The 5,512-nt window shown below is 32.2% G+C and overlaps 1 long non-coding RNA gene across 1 annotated transcript; it reads left to right on the top strand.

Moving 5' to 3' along the window:
* Positions 1–498: 498 nt before the first annotated feature.
* On the top strand, positions 499–4,070 carry LOC107821452 (uncharacterized). Its single transcript, XR_001656141.2, has 4 exons — positions 499–636; positions 1,570–1,656; positions 3,422–3,615; positions 3,687–4,070. It is a non-coding gene; the product is annotated as an uncharacterized LOC107821452 (long non-coding RNA).
* The last annotated feature ends 1,442 nt before the right edge of the window (positions 4,071–5,512 follow it).

Genomic DNA, 5,512 nt, shown 5'->3' with positions numbered 1-5,512 from the left:
TCTTTTTTTTTTTTAATTACTCCAAAAAGATAAAGTGGGCATTTGGCAAAGGCTTGGAATTAGTTCAAGTGTACTTGAAAATTCAAGAAAGTAACTTATAATAATTTGTATCTAATCCAAGAGTCCCAATTCCATTATTTGTCATCATATAAATAAACAATTAGTGTTTTGAAATTAAAAATTAAATTAATTTAAAAAATAATTTGAAGCGTATTAGATATTTGCTAAAGATGAGATTGAGTTGTTGCCCAACTACTCAAAAGAAGAATAACATAATGCATGACTCTTGCTAAAGATGAGACTGATGATTCCATAAGTCAATATTACTATATACTATACTACTATATATAAATGAACAAGGATGGACGAACACTGCTATAGCAAATTGTACACAAAGTTATCTGAATTATACTATATACATGTAGCTATTTTATTGGCTGCTGATTTTTTTGCCTTTTTTGGCCCTGGCCAGTTAACACGTGTATTTGCTTTGGATTCCTTTCTGGGTCACTCTACCCAAAACTCAAAAGTAGAATCAGCACACATGGGTCTCAGTTCTTTGAATCAAACTCTCTAGGCTGTAATCTCTTTCTCCTTCATTGGGTGAATTATTCTAGAAAGACATCAAAAGCTATGGTAAGCCCCTTTTACTTCTTCCAGGTTTTGCTCTCTACATCTTTCTCCTTGATTTGAATTGTGTTCTCCAAGTTTCTTCGTGGGGTTTCTCTAGATAGATCTATGTTAGTTTTGCATGTGTTTGAACTTGAAATTTCACGGTTTTGATGGAAACTTGCAGCTTATTAGCGTTTTATTTTTCAGTTTTAGGTTTGCATCTACTTTTTTGGTGATTTTATTTTCTATTTTAGCATTTTAATGCCAGCATCTTCAGAATTTATAGGAAGCTTTCTTAGATTTGTCTCGATTTTCACTTTTGTATGGAGATTTTTCTTCTCATTAATATTTGAGAAGATCATCAGTGTATATGAATGAAGATTAAGATACTTGTTACCTTAGTCCAATTTAATTTAATATATCTTTCTTAGTCCAAATTTCTTCTCCTAAACAGCCATTGCTCCTTTCGTCTCCTTCTGTTACATGTTTGTCCTATCTTCTTCCAAATTCCCTTAATCGCTCGCTCTTGAGTACTTATAGTTAAGCATCTTTTATTATTTTGAATAATTAATTACTGGATTTTTTTATATGCATGTCACTTGATCTTTCTGATCTTTTTCTTTGGGCTATCAAACTTAAATCTTTTCCCTCTTCATTTACTACTACAATTGCAACTGAATTTTCGTGAAGCTATGTAGCTAGATTATTTTTTGTATTTTTATTATATTAGTGGGTCCATCTGAAAGCAGTACAACTCTTCTCTTCTTAGATATTAAGGAAAAAAATGCGAATTTTTCTTATGCTATCTTTATACTGTGATTTTAGATTAATTGTATCTTTAACGGTCAGTGATTCATATTTGAAATATAGATAAATATTACCAAAATTTAACATAATTGTCGATATTCCTTCTTTTCTTAATTTAATACAACATGTTGGTTTATGTTTTTTCTTTAGCCCTTTGTTGTAATTAGCAGGGATGGTGTCACAAGCTAAATTGAAGAAGAATCATCATAGAAGTAGAGGCAAAGATGAACAAAGAAGGTGAAGTATCTCAACGAGTCATCTAAATCTTCACACGATCTAATAGGATTTTATAAAAATAGGTGGCTATTATGATGAAATTGGATCTTATGAGATAAGTATTATATGGCTATTATGGAAACACTATGTCCTTAGTGTGTTCGTATTGCTATCCTATTTAATTACAGAGTAATAAATTTTTGATCCATTGTTGAGAGTGTCGACAGCTTGTTGATAGAGGTACATGGTGATTACTCAAAAAATGTTGATCCTGAAAGTGGATATAGGCTGGCAAAGGATACTAAACCTAGGGTAAATGAAGTATATAGAGCTTAAATATGTTTAGATTTTCATGACCTGTTTTCTGAACTTGCTTGGCTAAAATAGATTCTTTTTCTTCCTTAAATTAGTAAGTAGTTATGTTTATTTTCTTCTCATTTTGTTGTTAGAGAATTTAGGAACAATAGTAAACCAGAAGCAGTGGATCATGTGCTTTAATCCGATTCTCCAATTGAATTTCAATATTATATTAGAGTCGATAGAGAGAGGGTTTGAATGAATCCACTATCACTATTCACTGCAAACGCTTATGCATCTATTTTAAATAGGATACAATGAATAAAGATAATACATATAGCTGACTCTAATTAATTTGAAATTGAGATAGTGATGAATGAACAATTACAATCGTTTTGTTTGCATAAGTCAGTAAAGACTAAGATCTTAAACTGAAGTACAATTGTGCTGCTTCAATTTTACAGATGTAATTTAAATGTACTCACAAATGCGATATGATATCCTCTATTTTACTGCTAAAAAGGCCTCCCAAATAGCAAAAAGAAAAGCGGCAAACCGGTATTGAACGTGTCTCAACAAGTCCTATAGTCTGTTTTAGTTGCTGCGAGTGAAACCCCAAAACCTCAAATCCCCTAATGCCTATCAAATAAGAGGCCTACCGAGGATCCGGTGTCTAGGATTTCCCCCAAAAGTAAGTAGGAGTGCTCTTCCTTTCAAGCTTTCTGCCATACAGTCTATAGACCTTACCTCACTAATCTTTTATTTTCTCCCGGGATTCTGTTTGAGTTGCTGAGCTTGCCTTAATTAGTCCCATGTTAATCTTTTTGAGATCTATTTGGAAGGTCCATTTTTACATTATTTTGCCTTCTTTGGATTGAATAAGAACAAATAATTTGCCATTGAGCTAAAGCTCTGTGACTGTGCCAAAATTGGGGCAAGCTTTTCCCTTTGAGTTCCTCCATATGCTATGCTAATATTTTTAGATCTCAGTTGCTCTTATAGATGGTTGTTTGAACTGAAAGCTGAATTTTTAGTTTATTATACTTACCTTGCGTTATTTGGATCTGTTTAATAGAAGATCAGATGAGCCTGATGTTGTAGTTATGTGAGCTAGAAGAAAAACATTAATTACGCAAGAAAGAAAGAAAACTCCAGATGCCTGCGGCTTTGGGACAAGATGATTTTCAAAATGAAATTGCCAAGTTTTGATGCTATATTATCCAAAATTTATTGATTCCCATTGTCTATAGTAACTAATAAAGGTATAAGATTTATTTGTATGATAATTGTGACTTGTGATGGTTAAGAAATGGAATTTGAGGGGAGGCATTTTGACCAAAATTGTTTTCGCTATGTAAGAAGTTCCCCAGTTCTGTAGGAATCTCCTATTCTGCTGCAAAGTAATTTAGATTCATTTACCAGTGGAGTGCGTATGCATGTATATAATTATATGTATTATTAAATTTACAATGTTATTCTGGTTATGCAGATCTGGGGTAGCGAAGATGGTGATGCACAATGACTACAAATAAAGAATTCTTGAAGCTAAAAACAACTTATGGTGGATAAAATTGGTCAGCAAACTCAAAATCCTGCTCCTATTCTTCCTGTTGATAAATCTCTCTGTTGTGTAAGACTTCATAACCAAGAAAACTTGCACAAAAGCGATATGTTAATTTCAAGGTATTGTTGGTTCTGCACATTTAAAAAGGAAACCGTGCTACTTCTATCTCATTGTACCTTTCCTGCTGAAGGTACCCTTCCATGAGGCAGAAGTGAGATGATTTACACATATATAACAGACAGTCGAAAGTTGAATTCTCGGATTGGCTGCGTCTAAGATCTATGAAAAAGATGAGCAGATTAGTCATTTGATTTCTGGTGTTATTTTATTTTTGATATGTGGAATGCCTATACTACCTGCAAAGGCGTTCAACGGTGTTCTCCAGTGTAAATCGTAGTATTTATTGGGCGTACTTTTGCATCAGTATATCCTCAAATGTGTATAGCATGTTGCTGTATCTACAGCAAGTATGTAATTTTGAATGTTCTCTCCTCAGCTGAGGGTTGTAATTAGTACTTGGTTGACATTGGCATCTTGAATCTGATTTGACATGCAATGATCTTTTGTTGAGTAACTGTTGCTTTATGCGTTCTGTTAGCATCAATCATATCAGCATATAAGCTTATGCTCTTAGCTTTATGTTTTTTCACGTGCCTCTTTTTGGTTCCTTTTCATCATTCATTATTGCTATCGTTCATCTCCAAACGACTATGGAGACCATTGATGGACAATATAAAATGTTGACCATTGATGGAAAATATATAGTTGACCATTGATGGAAAATATAAAATGTTGAGTCCGTGCGCAGCACGGGCCATGCCTATCTAGTCAATCATAAGTGCAATAATTATCTATTTGTAGGATAAAATGAGCTAACATGTACACAGTCGAGGACATTCATTAGTCTTGTACTCAAAACCTGACTGTCCTATCATTGTCTACTCTTTTAATCGTGGTTATAAGATACAAGTGTAATTTCATATAAATTTTTTATATATACAATTTATAAAAGTTATATATACATTGTTATATCTATATATATTGGATTTTGTATAATAATATATATAAATATTATATATAAAATGTTATATAGTGTATAAAAATAATAGGAAGCATTATACATTTTACAAAATTTATATATAAAGTGTGTTGTGCATTTTACAATGTATTCCTAATGTATCATTAATGTATCCCGAGCTTTATATATCCAAAGTGTACAGTCAATTTCTGCAATGTATAAAAGTGTATATATTGCTCTAAGATGTATCAAAATTTTATATATATTATATAAATTGCATAAAATTTGTATAAATTGTATCATGCATTTTACAATGTATCCATAGAAAATTCTTATTGATTTTGGGATGAATTACAATATAATAGAACCCCTCTATTTATAGGAGAAAAGTGACTTGACCACCAAGTAAAAAAAATTCTAAAATCTCTCTAAAATATAGACATTCACCTTAAATAAAATTCTATTTATAACACCCCCCCTTGAATGTCTATTCAACAGATAATGTGTCTCGTTAAAACCTTAACTAAAATAAAACCCAGTGGGAAAAAATTCTAGTGAAGGAAAAAAAGTACAAATATCTAACAATACGCCTTTTGGTTGTCTCGTTAAAAACCTTGCAAGGAAAACCCAATGGGACAAAAGAAAAAAGAGTACAACACGTATTAACTCCCCCTGATAAGCATCAGTTCACATTCTTGAGCCTTCGCATCCCAATCTTGTACACTAGTTTCTTGAAGGTTGACGTCGATAGAGATTTTGTGAACAAATCAACCATATTAACTTGAATGAATATGTTGCACCGTGAGACCATTCCCGATAGAGATGAATAATCTTCATATGATCTTGTTGGAATCGTCATTTCAATATCATCACATAAGGGCAAAAACTCTTGCTATCATATTATCATGCGTATAGTTATAGCAAGATACATTGTGCACAAATTACACTGAGGATATGATACTTCAAGATCAAAAATTGTATATGCTTTAAGCAATTTA

The sequence above is a fragment of the Nicotiana tabacum genome, chromosome 8, assembly GCF_000715075.1.
Source record: "Nicotiana tabacum cultivar K326 chromosome 8, ASM71507v2, whole genome shotgun sequence".
Taxonomy (NCBI): Eukaryota; Viridiplantae; Streptophyta; class Magnoliopsida; order Solanales; family Solanaceae; genus Nicotiana; species Nicotiana tabacum.
Note: the sequence above shows the minus strand (reverse complement) of the source record. Positions and strands in the feature narration are given on the sequence as shown.